This window comes from Theropithecus gelada, chromosome 8 (genome assembly GCF_003255815.1).
Source record: "Theropithecus gelada isolate Dixy chromosome 8, Tgel_1.0, whole genome shotgun sequence".
NCBI lineage: Eukaryota > Metazoa > Chordata > Mammalia > Primates > Cercopithecidae > Theropithecus > Theropithecus gelada.
In genome coordinates, this window is record NC_037676.1 from 88,418,590 (window position 1) to 88,434,169 (window position 15,580).

The following is a 15,580-nucleotide window of genomic DNA, read 5'->3' on the forward strand; positions in this document are numbered from 1 at the left end:
GCAAATCTCCTGAGCATAAAGCAGCTGTTCTCCTCAGGACAGCTTGGGTCTCAGCAGGCACACTGCAAAGAGAGGGGAGGAAGAAGCAGGGAATAAAGGAGGAAAGCATTGTTTATTCCTACTGGGACCCTCATTCCCACTTCGGATTCATCTGGGTTGCACGTTCTGTTGAGTAGATCAGACAGTGCCATCTCACCAAGACTCGACTCTTACTCCCAAATAAATACTGAAGCATCTTGACAAGTAGGCACATAGTCCACTTCCTTTCAATCTGGACAGATGGCCACAGACAATTTTAACGTGTGATTTTACCTAGAGGTGAAGAGGTGTCCTCGTGTCATTAGAGAGTTGCACGGATGATTCCAAAGACAGAACTGCCATGGGATTCAGAAATGGGAAATGTCACAAAGAAAAGTAGACATTGATCAGATGACATGGTTTTTCTGATACTTGTTTGAGCCCACAATATGTTGGCATCATGTTATTCCTCCTAAAGAGAGTGATTTCTATAAATATTTAAATGACTGAAATAATACCATCTTCCAAATTCTCCATGGAGAAAAGAATCAAGCACGAAATTTGCCCCATGCCTTGTACATCTCAATTGTATCCTCCAATAGGAGACTTTTCCTGCTGTGTAGCCATCAGTGTGCATGCCTCATAATGGGAATTAACACCTGCAAATGCCTGCCAAGTAATAAACATCAGGATGTTATTACATTCTAAAGAAATTGGCCTTCATAAATGACATAAGTTTAATGATGCGTCAACACATTTGAATTAATCATAGATGACACCAACACGATAGGGCTCTCCTTATCCATGGTTTCATGTTGTGCAGTTTTAGTTACCCAGAAACAATTCATAACTTTTAAATTGCACAGTGTTCTGAGAAATGTGATGAAATCTCATGCCATCCTGCTCCTACCTGCCCAGGCGTGAATCATCCTTTTGTCTAGCATACCCACGCTGTATACACTCCCTACCCATTACTCACTCAGTAGCTGTTTATCAGATTCACTGTAGAGGCTTCACAGAGCTTATGTTCAAGTAACCCTCACTTTACTTCATAATGTCCCCAAAGCACAAGACTAGCGATGCTACTATATTGTTATAATTGTTCTATTTTTATCATTAGTTATTAGTATTAATCTCTTACTGTGCCTAATTGGTAAATTAAACCTTATCATAAGCATATATGTATAGGAAAAAAAAAACATAGCACATACAGGGTTCCATACTATCCACAGTTTCAGGCACTCTCTGGGGGTCTTGGAATGTATCTCCCATGGATAAGGGGAGACTACTTATTCTTTTTGATAAAATGTGCATATGAAACCAGAACTGCAAGAACAAATGGGTAACTATGCAGGGTGTCTCCTGTTCTGGGTACAGAATAAGTAACATATGGCTTTAAGGCAAGGTTTTCTTGATAAAAATTAAAATATCAAGTGCAATTGTTAACATTTTGAAAATTTTTAAATGCCTCGCCCACCTTCATTCTCTTAGCGCCTACATCCATTCTGCCTCACTTTTCAACCCTTTCAATATATGCTAACATTGTACTACACTAAATTCTAGGTCTGGTTTAGCAGATAAAAATCACTGAGAAAAATGGAAGGAGAGGTCTTAACCACTGTTCTACTTACTACAACTATCTTTGGATGTTTCAGTGATGTGTTAAAAATTAACACTTGTGTTTCTTGGGTGGGAGAAGCACCTTGGTTAGCACAAGATTTGACAAATGTAATTTTCCATTCCACTGAATGAATTTTGTCCATCTTATGATGACATCTTAAAGGACAAAATTTGAGGATTACTTTTTTGAAATTTGGATAAATTTACACTATGTTTCTAAAACACGTGGTACAAATTCAAATCTTCTCCTTATGAAGCATACCTGATATCACCTACAAAATAAGGTCAGATTTTCTTTATTACCGAAGTTAAAATTGCTTCAAACTGTTGTCTAAGTTAATCATAAGAATCCTTCTCCTCTTCCCAGGGTCACCCTCCCTGAAAATTCCAAGGCCTCATGCCCTTGACACCTGTCAGTCATTTCTTGAGACTCTTTGCAACAGTTTGGGCTGGAATTCAGGTGTAACCTTTTAAGGTCAGGGAGCCTCACTAACAGCCCGTCTGCTACTTATTTTCATAATTCCTGTAGCACATGCCTTGGTGTTCTTAACCATAATATAACAGGGCAGGAGGAGTCGAATGGTGCCACCACCGCTGCCATGTAGAGAATATTCCATGTACCATGGTTGTGGGTGCATGTTCCTAGAGTCTCTCAGATAACAGGTGGCAAGAATGAGGGGTCTCTCTTTCTCCTCAGATTTGGATTCACCAGTGGTGATCTCATGCCACCGAAAGTCTGCAATCCAGTCTTTCAGTTTCTTATTTCATACTCACAGGCCCCACAAAGCTTCACAATGGTATAATATTGGCTAAATCAGGAAAGATTCCCAGCCTCAGCTACAGGCTGTGCGTACAACTCAGGTCTTCCAGGACCACTTGATCTGGATATTAAGCCCAGAAGACTGGGTGTTCTGCCCTGCCAACTGAGCACAACTGAGGGGATTTCATAATGCATTGCTGATAACCTAACAAAATTTGATTACCAAAGGAAAGGGTTTGTGGTTTCCATCAACCTTCTCCTAAGGGCCTAGCTTTTGTCTTACTATGAACAATGATCCACTCCTTCTAAAACAGAATTTCCAGTTTTATAACCTGAAGAATGTTGATTGAGAGGCAAGCAGGCTTATTGGTCAACTTTTAAAAAGATGTCCTGTGACACCCTTTCTGTAGATTATTGGGTGCTGCCTTGCTGTATAGAGTCATAACTTAGCTCTGTCTTCCCAGAACCCAGGCGAGGAGGTCTAAGGTAGCTTGTGGTCTTCAGTGCACTTCAATATTCAGAGAACAAGAAAAAAATTACTAAACATAAATCTAAAGTAGGGATTTTACCATCTTTTTCAGATTTTTTTACATTAAAATGTTCCTTAAAATATTTGCAACATAAGAAGAGGTTTTTCATCGTCCAGGATCACAGTCATGTAAATAAAAAGGCAAGTAACACATTATTTGAAAACTCATCCATCCTCCTACCCGAGCAGAAAACTGAGTTCAGAAAAACTGAACTAAGGTCTTTGAAACTGGGCAACCCAGCATTTCCTGGACTATAGCAGGCATACAAGAAATATTACTGATTGAAGAACAACTGTAGAAATCCATGTTATTTGATGAAAGAGCTAAATCAGTGGCCCAGGCTCTCATGGCTGGCAAGAGACTTCTCAGGAGGGCGCGTGCTTGCTTCTTCTATCTACTAGGTTGCATCTGTGTAGGTTCAATCCTCAGAATAAAGGCTTTCTTTTTCTTTCAGCATCCCTCCCTGCAGTGCTCCTTTCCTACAGAACAGGAGGACCAGATCACTTGTCTGTACTCCTGTGGCCTCATAAAGAATAATCCTACGTGCTCCTTGGTCACTCTTGAGGTGATGGAGGCTGTACCCCTGCTGACTTAGCCTTGGTCTCTTGGATTACATATATCAAGGATAAAGAGCTTTTTTTTTTTTTTTTTTTTTTTTTTGAAGGTGAGCTGTGGTTCACTGACTGCCACCACTGGTCTGAAATGCAGCCCTATTCTGCTTTAATTTTCATAGGTCCAGCCATAGGCTCATTGAGCAAGATTGACTAGGTCAGGAGAGGGTTCCAGCCTCCACTGTAGGCTGTATCTAGAATTGCCTCTTCCTGGATCACTTGACCTTGACATTGAGTGTTTGTCACATGCTTCCCTCTCCTTCACAACCAGTACCCCTCAGTAAGAATTAGGATTGTCTTCTGCCGGATGAGCTCAGCCAGGGCCTTTTTAACCCATCAGAGAATACCAAATAGCACTGATTCCCAAATGAGGAGGAATTGAGTTCTCAATTTTTTCCTCTTAGAAGACTAAATATCCCCCTATTAAAATCTCTGCTTCTCCTGGAGCCACACGCCATTTTCACAAAACAAGCAATAGCTGAGGATTCTATGACAAATAAAAAATATTGCTCTGTTACATACTTCTCCTAGGATATTGTGTGTGTCGGTTTTTTAAAAAATAGAACCATAACAAAAAGCATCTCAAGACGTTATTTCCAGAGCAAAGTCTGTCTGCTTCAAGATGACTTGCAATCTCCTCCACTAGGCCAAGCAGTCCCTGGCAACATTTTTGGAAAACAACATTTTAAAAGACAAAAAAGAAAAAAATGGTTCTGCTTGTTGAATATCCCAATGTACAGTGTGATATTTCAAAAATCCTTTTAATTGCTGCATATGTCAAACTAAGTTTGCTTAATTTCCTGTCTTGTCTTGCCTAAAACGTGAATCTACATGAGACTATATCCTTCCTTTTATCTTCTTTTCTTTCCTCCTGTCTTCACTGTCCTAATCTTGTCCGATTCTTATTACTCTTGCTAAATTTTTCATTGGCAGTTTACTTACTGAATACCTCATTGCTGAGAGGTGGGGGTGGTGACAAACTAGGATATGGAATTGTTATCATTATCTAATAGCAATCGTCTTAAGGATATTAGTTCTTTTTTGACATAAAAAACACAACTGAGCTGGGTGTGGTGGCTCACGCCTATAATTCCAGCACTTTGGGAGGCTGAGGCAGGAGGATCGCTTGGGCCCAGGAATTTCAGACTAGCCAAGGAAACATGGCAAAACCCCATCTCTACAAAAAAACTTTTTTTAAAATTAGCTGGCTGTGGTGGGGTGCACCTGTGGTCCCAGCTACTCAGGAGTTTGAGATGGGAGAATCACTTGAGCCTGGGACATTGAGGCTGCAGTGAGCTGAGACTGCACCACTGCACTGCAGCCTGGGCGACACACTGAGATGCTGTCCAAAAAAAAAAAAAAAAAACCCACAAACTAATAGCCTAAAAACATGTCCTCTCTTCTGAATTTATTCCATTTATTCCTATTAAATCAAATAACTAAAAGAAGAAAAACAAAAAAGAATAAAGAAAAAACTGTGGGTACATGATAGCATCTAAACTTCTGTTAGGTGGTCAAACCCACTCTCAAATGTAACAATCCCTGTCTGTAACCTCAAGATCTCTCTGGCCACCCTGTAATCTCAGAACTTTGGGAGACCAAGGTGAGAGGATCCCTTGAGTTTAGAAATTCCAGACTCAGCCTGGGACTGAGCCACACAGTGGGACACTGTCTCTACAAAACGTTTAAGAAATTAGCGAGGCATGGTGGCGCACATCTATAGTCCCAGATGCTTGGGAGGCTGAAGTGGGAGGATCACTTAAAACTGGGAGGTCAAGATTGCAGTGAGCTGTGATGGTGCCACTACATTCCAACCTGGGCAACACAGCAAGACCCTGCCTCAAAAAAAAAAAAAGAGAGAAAAAAAGATCTCTCGGCTGTGAGCAGAATTGATCAATAAGTAAACAAGAACATTTTTCTATTTTTATTTCAGGATGTACTATTTTTTGGAGTCACTAGAAATTTAATTTCAAATGTTCAATATAATGGTAGATTACTACACACTAATATAGTGTTATCTCTGAATATAATTATGCTTTAATTAATTAAAAGATCATTTTTCTAATAATTTAGAAAAGTGATTATTGCCAAACTTTACATAACAAGAAAAACACAACATTTTCTTCAGGAAGATTAACAATTACCAAGTTTTCACTTCCTAGGATTTGTCTTGACAATAAAATCTAGTTAGCAGCAAACTTCTTGCTGAACAATATAATTTAATGAGGCTCAAAGAGCAGAAAATTAAATCATTTACACCAAATAGGTCTTTCAGTAGTAAGCCAAAGCTTATTTTGTAAGCTCTTCATCTAAAAATGTGTCTATAAATGACATGAGTGCTTGTTTATATTGCCAACTTGGCACTTAAAACAGGAAGGTTTGCTTCTGTGATGTGATGATTAAAAACTATTCTATAGCCCAAATTGCTTATGGGAGGTTTCCAGCAGAACTAAGCAATGTGATATTTTTTGCAGCTAAAAACCATATTGATAGAACTGTGTATTCATTTTGTTTGTGTTGACTTTCTCTTGACCTTAGGCTATGGAAAAATAAATGTGAACCTCGTGATATTATGAGGTAACTGCTATTTATTGAATGCTTACCATATATATGGGTATGTGTCTGTGTATACTTATATATATGAGCACAGAAACAATGACAGAGAGGATTCAGAAGCTTGAAATACATAGCACATAGTGAGTCCAGAAATCATTGTGTCCCCAAAGTTTCTGCTTCATAAAACTGCTGCCTTTTGTATTGTTAGTTCATGTCAGAATATGTGCACTAATGTATCAATGACATGAGTACATTTATTTCTAAAAATCGTTTTCCATGGACTTAAATTCAGCCTCTCCAATATCCCCCTAAAATAATTTATCTTTTATATCAAAAACAAAATCTGTTTCTTAGCCTTCATTTTTGTTTATTTTAGTAAGCGTATTTCTAATCCCTTTAGTTTCTTGGAATGTTGTTTTCAGCCGGGTGCGGTGACTCAAGCTTATAATACCAGCACTTTGGGAGGCTGAGGCAGGTGGATCACTCGAGGCCAGGAGTTCCAGACCAGCCTGGCTAACATGGCAAAACACTATCTCTATAAAAATGACAAAAAATCAGCTGAACGTGGTGGCGCATGCCTGTAATCTCAGTTACTAAGGAGGCTGAGGCACAAGAATCGCTTGAACCTGGGAGGCGGAGGTTGCAGTGAGCCAACATCGCACCACTGCACTCCAGCCTGGGTGACAGAGCGAGACTGTCAAGAAACAAAAAACAAAAAAAGGAATTTTGGTTTCATGTTTGTAGTCATTTTTAGGTTAAAGAAATTATTTATAATTTTAATGTATTTATATGTTATGTAGTTTCTCTCTCAGGAAGAATAACAAATTCTTATTGTTTTATTCTGAAAATCTGGCTACTTTTCCCAAATTTTATCCTTGGGTACCTTCGTTTCCTGCCGAGACAATAATAGAAGCACTTCAAGTTATCTGAGCTGCCACAATTTAACTAAAGCTATTACAGATTTTATTATGTTCCATAGGAAAAAAAAAATAAGGCTGTTAACATTCTCTGGATTGCTGTTGCAATTTATAAAAAGGTCAGTGAAATGGCACTCTAAAAATGCTCCCACCTTCTGCCATAGGCAAGAAACGTCCATGGGGGAAACTTCTGTTGGCCTCATTGCAGATCCTGACTCACTCAGTGTAAATGCCACTTCCAAATGGGTTGTCACTGGTTAATTCGGATTCTCTTGCTCCTTCACAATGCTTTAAATGGCTGCTTTCTCTCTATTACTGCAATTGTCTGTTTAAACCTTTGGCATTTTAACTTTTTTAAAAATATGTGTCTTTTGTATACATCTTCAGAAAAATAGGAACTGGTCATTCACTTTCTCCATCCCAGAAGTTTCTGTCGATTGGTGTTGGGTTTCAATCAGGTTAGGATACAATAAAAGGGATTTTTTTAAACTATTATTTTAAGTTGAGGGGTACATGTACAGGATGAACAGCTTTGTTACATAAGTCAACATGTGTCATGAGGGGCTGTTGTACAGATTATTTCATAACCCAGGTATTAAGCCTAGTATCCATTAGTTATTTTTCCTGATTCTCTCCCTCCTCCTACCCTCTACCCTGTGATAAGCCCCAGTGTGTGCTGTTCCCCTCTGTGTGTCCATATGTTCTCACCATTTAGCTCCCACTTAGTGGGAACATGTGAGAACATGTCGTATTTAGTTTTCTGTTCCTGCATTAGTTTACCAAGGATAATGGCCTCCAGCTCCATCCATGCCCCTGTGAAGGATGTAACCTTGTTCTTATTTATTTATTTATTTTTGAGATGAAATATCGCTCTGTCACCCACGCTGGAGTACAGTGGTGCAATCGCGGCTCACTGCAAGCTCCGCCTTCTGGGTTCAAGTGATTCTCTTGCCTCAGCCTCCTGAGTCCCTGGGAGGATTACAGGCACTGCCCTGCCAACCACACCTGACTAATTTTTGTATTTTTAGTAGAGCTAGGGTTTCACCACGTTGGCCAGCGTGGGCTTGAACTCCTGACCTCAAGTGAGCCACCAATCTTGGCTTCCAAAAGTGTTGGGATTACAGGCATGAGCCAATGCACCCAGTCTCTCATTCTTTTTTATGGCTGCCTAGTATTCCATGGTGTATATGTACCACATTTTCTTTATCCAGTCTATCATTATTGGGCATTTAGGTTGATTCTATGTGTTTGCTATTGTGAATAGTGCTGCAATGAACATACAAGTGCATGTGTCTCTATAGTAGAAAAATTTATATTCTTTTGGGTATATACCCAGTAATGGGATTGCTGGATCCAATGGTATTTCTGTCTATAAGTCTTTGAGGAATCACCACACTGTCTTCCACAATGATTGAGCTAATTTATACTCCCAACAACAGTGTATAGGCGTTCCTTTTTCTCCACAACCTCGCTGGCATATTTTTTGACCTTTTAACAACAACCATCCTGACTGCTGTGAGATGGTATCACATTATGGTTTTGATTTGCGTTTCTCTACTCATCATTGATGAGCTTTTTTCCATATACTTGTTGGCTGCATGTATGTCTTCCTTTGATAAGTGTCTGTTCGTGTGTTTTGTCCACTTTTTAATTGCATTGTTTTTCTCTTGTATGTTTGTTTAAGTTCCTTATGTCCTGTCTATAAATTGATATAAAATAAGCAAACAGGGCAATCAGGCAAGAGAAAGAAATAAACGGTATTCAGTTAGCAAAAGAAGAAGTCAAATTGTCCCTGTTTGCAGATGACATGATTGTATATTTAGAAAACCCCATTGTCTCAGCCTAAAACCTCCTTAAGCTGATAAGCAACTACAGTAAAGTCTCAAGATACAAAATTAATGTGCAAAAATCACAAGCATTCTTATACACCAGTAACAGACAAACAGAGAGCCAAATCATGAATGAACTCCTATTCACAATAGCTTCAAAGAGAATAAAATACCTAGGAATCCAACTTACAAGGGATGTAAAGGACCTCTTCAAGGAGAACTACAAACCACTGCTCAGTGAAATAAAAGAGGACACAAATAAATGGAAAAACATACCATGCTCATGGATAGGAAGAATCAATATTGTGAAAATGGCCATACCGTCCATGGTAATTTATAGATTCAATGCCATCCCCATTAAGCTTTCTTCACAGAATTGGAAAAGACTGCTTTAAAGTTCATATGGAACCAAAAAAGACCCCGCATTGCCAAGACAATCCTAAGCCAAAAGAACAAAGCTGGAGGCATCATGCTACCTGACTTCAAACTATACTACAAGGCTACAGTAACCAAAACAGTATGGTACTGGTACCAAAACAGAGATATAGACCAATGGAACAGAACAGAGTCCTCAGAAATAATACCACACATCTACAGCCATCTGATCTTTGACAAACCTGAGAGAAACAAGAAATGGGGAAAGGATTCCCTATTTAATAAATGGTGCTGGGAAAATTGGCTAGCCAGAAGTAGAAAGCTGAAATTGGATCCTTTCCTTACTCCTTATACGAAAATTAATTCAAGTTGGATTAGAGACTTAAATGTTAGACCTAAAACCATAAAAACCCTAGGAAAAAACCTAGGTAATACCATTCAGGACATAGGCATGGGCAAGGACTTCATGTTTAAAACACCAAAAGCAACGGCAACAAAAGCCAAAATTGGCAAATGGGATCTAATTAAACTAAAGAGCTTCTGCACAGCAAAAGAAACTACCATCAGAGTGAACAGGCAACCTACAGAATGGGAGAAAATTTTTGCAATCTACTCATCTGACAAAGGGCTAATATCAAGAACCTATAAAGAACTCAATCAAATTTACAAGAAAAAAACAAACAACCCAATCAAAAAGTGGGCAAAGGATATGAACAGACACTTCTCAAAAGAAGACATTCACACAGCCAACAGACACATGAAAAAATGCTCACCATTACTTGCCATCAGAGAAATGCAAATCAAAACCACAATGAGATACCATCTCACACCAGTTAGAATGACAATCATTAAAAAAATCAGGAAACAACAGGTGCTGGAGAGGATGTGGAGAAATAGGAACACATTTACACTGTTGGTGGGACTGTAAACTAGTTCAACCATTGTGGAAAACAGTGTGGCGATTCCTCAAGGATCTAGAACTAGAAATACCATTTGACCCAGCCATCCCATTACTGGGTATATACCCAAAGGATTATAAGTCATGCTGCTATAAAGACACATGCACATGTATATTTATTGTGGCACTATTCACAATAGCAAAGACTTGGAATCAATCCCAATGTCCATCAGTGACAGACTGGATTAAAAAAATGTGGCACATATACACCATGGAATACTATGCAGCCATAAAAAAGGATGAGTTCATGTCCCTTGTAGGGACATGGATGCAGCTGGAAACTGTCATTCTCAGCAAACTATCACAAGAACAGAAAACCAAATACCACATGTTCTCACTCATAGGTTGGAATTAAACAATGAGATCACTTGGACACAGGAAGGGGAACATCACACACTGGATCCTATTGTGGGGAGGGGGCGGGGGGTGGGATAGCATTAGGAGATATACCTAATGTAAATGATGAGTTAATGGGTGCAGCACACAAACATGGCACATGTATATGTATGTAACAAAACCGCACGTTGTGCACATGTACCCTAGAACTTAAAGTATAACAAAATAATAATAATAATAATAATAATAATAATAATAATAAGCAAACAAAAATAAAGCTAAAAAAATTTAAAAATGATTTTTGTTTAAGTTCTGTATAGATGCTGGATAATATACCTTTGTCAGATGCAAAGTTTGCAAAAATTTGATAGTTTTTTTGTTGTACAAAACTAAAAATTTTTAGTTTAATTAGATCTCGTTTGTCAATTTTTGCTTTTGTTGCAATTGTTTTGACATCTTCATCATGAAATCTTTGCTCGTGACTATGTCCTGAATGCCTAGGTTGTCTTTCAGGGTTTTTGTAGTTTGGGGTTTTACATTTAAGTCTTTAATCCATCTTGAGTTATTTTTTTTGTACATGGCATAAAGAAGTGGTCCAGTTTCAATTTTCTGCCTATCCGAGCACTATCTATTGAATTTACTGAATCCTTTCCTCATTGCTTGTTTTCATCAAATTTGTCAAAGATCAGATAGTTGTAGGTTTGTGATCTTATTTCTGGGCTCTCTATTCTGTTCCATTGGTCTATGTGTCCTTGTACCAGTACCACACTGTTTTGGTTACTATAGCCTTGTAGTATAGTTTGAAGTCAGATAGTGTGATGCCTCCAGCTTTGTTCTTTTTGGTTAGGATTGCCTTGGCTATTCAGGCTTTTTTGGTTCCATGTAAATTTTATTTTTTATTTATTTATTTTTTTGAGACAGAGTCTCACTCTGTTGCCCAGGCTGAAGTGCAGTGGCATGATTTCAGCTCACTGCATCCTCTGCCTCCTATGTTCAAGTGATTCTCCTGCCTCAACCTCCCAAGTAGCTGGAATTATAGGTGCACGCCACCATGCCCGGCTAATTTTTGCATTTTTAGTAGAGATGGGTTTTTGCCAGTTTGGCCAGGCTGATCTCAAACTCCTGACCTCAAGTGATCCGCCAACCTCAGTTTCCCAAAGTGCTGACATTACAGGCGTGAGTCACCACACCTGGCTTGCTTCCATATGAATTTTAAAATGTTTTTTTCTAGTTCTGTGAAGAATGTCAATGGTAGTTTAATGGGAATAGCACTGAACCTATAAATTGCTTTGCGCAGTATGGCCATTTTAACAATATTGATTCTTCCTATCCGTAAGCATGAAATGTTTTTCCTTTTGTTTGTGTCATGTCTGATTTTTTTGAGCAGTGGTTTGTAGTTCTCCTTATAGAGATCTTTCTCTTTCCTTGTTAGCTGTATTCCTAGGTATTTTAATCTTTTTGTGGCAATTGTGAATGGGAGTTGGTTCATGATTTGGCTCTCAGCTTGACTGTTGTTTGTGGATGGGAATACTAATGACTTTTCCACATTGATTTCGTTTCCTGAGACTTTGCTGAAGTTGCGTATCAGCTTAAGAAGCTTTCGGACTGAGACAGTATGGTTTTCTAGTTACAGGATCATGTCAACTGTAAATAGGGATAGTTTGACTTCCTCTCCCTATTTGAATGCCTTTATTTTTTTCTCTTGCCTGATTGCCCTGGCCAGAACTTCTAATACTGTGTTGAATAGGAGTCATAAGAGAAGGTGTCTTTGTCTTGTCCAGCTTTTGCCCATTCAGTATGATGTTGGCTGTGGGTTTGTCATATACGGCTAATAAAAGGGATTTAAATCAATCCTCATGAGTGCCTTCACATTGGACTTGGTGGTAGAAGAAATTCAGTTGATTCTCACTGCTCTTTTTCCTTCTCCGACTTTCTCCATTCTCACCTCCAAATAATGAAGAATGTCCCATCATGTCAAGTTTGCCTTTGTGTTATTACAGCTCTTGATGATATTTTTTGAATGTTTTGCTTCTTTTGAAACTGAATTCCAACATCTACTTGTGATGTTTGCTCTTTTTTCTTAAGGAGTTCTGATGAGGGCTGGGGGAGTTGAGTTCCTAGGGGTGGTATGGACTCACTGAAGTTTAATTAGATCCTCCCCGGACCAGAGACCTAGTTACTGATGGAAGCAGACTTGTAGTGTCCTCCTCTCCAAACCCATTCTCCTCCTCCATCACCAAATGCACTTTCCTCTTCTTCCAGGGCATCATCTAGAAACTGAATGTTACAGCCACCCTTGCAGCTAATGGTGGCCATGTGACTCAATTTCTCACTGATGGAATGCAAGCAGAAGTGATGGATGTAACTCCTGCTTCACTTGTTAATAGGAAATGATTTTCCCTGGACTTGCTCTATTACTCCTCATGCTAACTGGACACAGACATGGCTGAAAAGCACCTTCTGCTTTCCACACAAGCTAGTGCCCTGGAAAAAGGAGGAAGATGATGGAAGCAACCTATGTCCCTGAATGACCACATAGAGCAGAGCTACCCTATAGCCTCAATCAGATACTGTTGCATGAGAGAGAAGTAAGCTTCAGTCTGTTGCAAGCCACTGTGTATATTGTATATTTGGGATGTTTTTATTGAGCAGCTTCGCCTGTACTCCTATTGTTCCTCTAAGCCAGGACAGATTTATTCCTTTTCTATCCGTATTATACCACGGGGTATGGATAATGCCCTGTGGATGTGGGAAGAAAAATACATCTCTGCTGGCCCCTACTAAAATCATTCCACACACAATGCATCTAATCAATATTTAATGAGCTCATACCTTGTTCAGCACTCTGGGCTAGGCATTGTGTGAGAAATAATAGCAGCTTTGCTTCTCAGAAAAAATAAGAAATCACACCCAGCAGAAAAAATCATAAGCGATCTTAAAAAAAAGTGCAGTGGTGGCTGTGGGTCTCATGTACGTGAAGGATTTCACAAATGGAGATGAAGAAATAGAAATTCTCAGCAAGAGAGGAGGATTTACTAGCAAAGAGACAGGAAAAAAAAAAGAAAAAACTTCAGCTTGGCTAGAGTGTGATGGGCATGATGAGAAAATAGGAGATAAAACCAAAAACATATAGTTGGAGGCCATTTTTAAAGAAGTATCAGACCAAGAAGACAGGCCTTGGCAAAGTGTGGAGGTTTTAGCTAAAGGACTGAAAATCTGTTTCCAACTCTTATAATTCAGCTAGACCTAGACAAAAGTTCTTTTTGCATTTTATTTGAAATGACTTTTGTTGCTGCTTCCTAACAAGTGATAGCATTAATTTGGTGAATTGTTTTGAAGATATGAGACACTTTATAAATATTGATAGTAAAGTATTAATTTTATTTTCATAGCTACCATAGACCATACCACTGAGTTACTTGGTAATCCTATGAGAATGCCAACTTTTTTCACACCAATTTTCTAGTCCAATCAGTAGTGGAAATGCCAAACTAATTGAAATGTATTTAGAACTACATGATTTCTAAATTTGTGCATGTAATGTTTGTTTTTCTTTCATTAGCCATACTATCAAATCAAAATGCATACCTACATGCTTTTAAACTCGCATACTTGATTTTCCAGATTGCATTTTTTCAAATGTAAGTAAGAGGGACATACATATTTCTTGTTTGTGTTTGGGTTACACTCTTAATGGTGATGGTTTCTTTACCACTTGCCCAAACTAAATCATTATTCTCTATTATTCTAAGAAAGTAGTGTTGATGGGTTGGGATTTTAAGCACACCTAGTGTAAGATCCATAAGAAATTTTTTTTTTTTTTGCCCGAGTTACTGCACAACGATGAGAAGTATAAATGCATAAGTCAAGCTTCCACTGATTATGTTAACAGTATTATGGGGAAGTGATGCCTCACTACAAAATTTTATTTAAGGACTACTCACTTCTGGAAGCAAAATGTCTTCCAAATTCATTAACTTGTGCCAATAAATTATCATAATTAAAGAGTGGGAAAGTCTATAGAAAATTTACATAGATAGAGATGATAGAGATACAGAGAGAAAGAGAGTTTTTTCTGAATTGCATATAAGCTCAGTGTGGTCAGAGACATTATATCTCCCCCATCACCCCTGTCAACTCCCCCCAAAAATTAACCCCATCTATTATTCTGGAAGTATAGAATAAGAGATATTAAGGAATCATAATATTAAAAATCACCAGCGTGTTTCCCAGGGAAAAAGCCAATACTACTACTATACTTTGTTGTTATTAACTCACTTGGTTTTAATTATTTTTCAAAAACTCACATTCCTAATGCCTCACCTATATATGCAATATTAGATCTCAATTATGCTTCTACATACACCTTTGACATTGCCCTTGGAAATATCCCAATTTTTGTCTTACAATAGGAAAAAAGTCATTATCCCTCCCTACTATTTTCTTAAGTTAGTCTAGTATTCTACTTAGACTATTATGCTGGAATACTACTGTTCTACTTAGACCATCAGGCTAATCATCAAGTATAATTCATTATTGTTTTCATTAGCTAATTTTAGGTAATTTTGTACCCCTACAAATTCTCTTGAAACAAAGTCCCTATGTGCATATCTGTCAATACATAATCAGCTCCCTGGTAGAAATCGCTATGAGAGCGGGTGTCAAATAGTTTTTCTTTGCTCGAGGCAGCCTGGAAGAATAAATTTTAAATGTGTTTTCTTTCTAAATGACCTAACTACTGGATTTCGCATAACAATATCTGCTAAAAAGGTAATCTGATATTATCTGTTTATTGTCTTTCTTTCTCCACTAGAATGTAAGCTTTCTAAAAACAGGGATTTTTTTTTTTTTTCCACAGCTGTGTCCTTAGTACATAGAAAATTGACTGAGACATAGTTGAAACTCAGGAATTATCTGTTGAATTAATGAATAGATATGAAAAGCAGAAGGTATTTATCTGGGTCAAGAAGAGACACAGGATAAGGCCTTCAGAGTCTGCTAAATTCCTAGGATGTTATCCTAGGGGAAAATGAAGGAGGCCAAGTTTCCTGAGCGTTTCCACTTTCCATT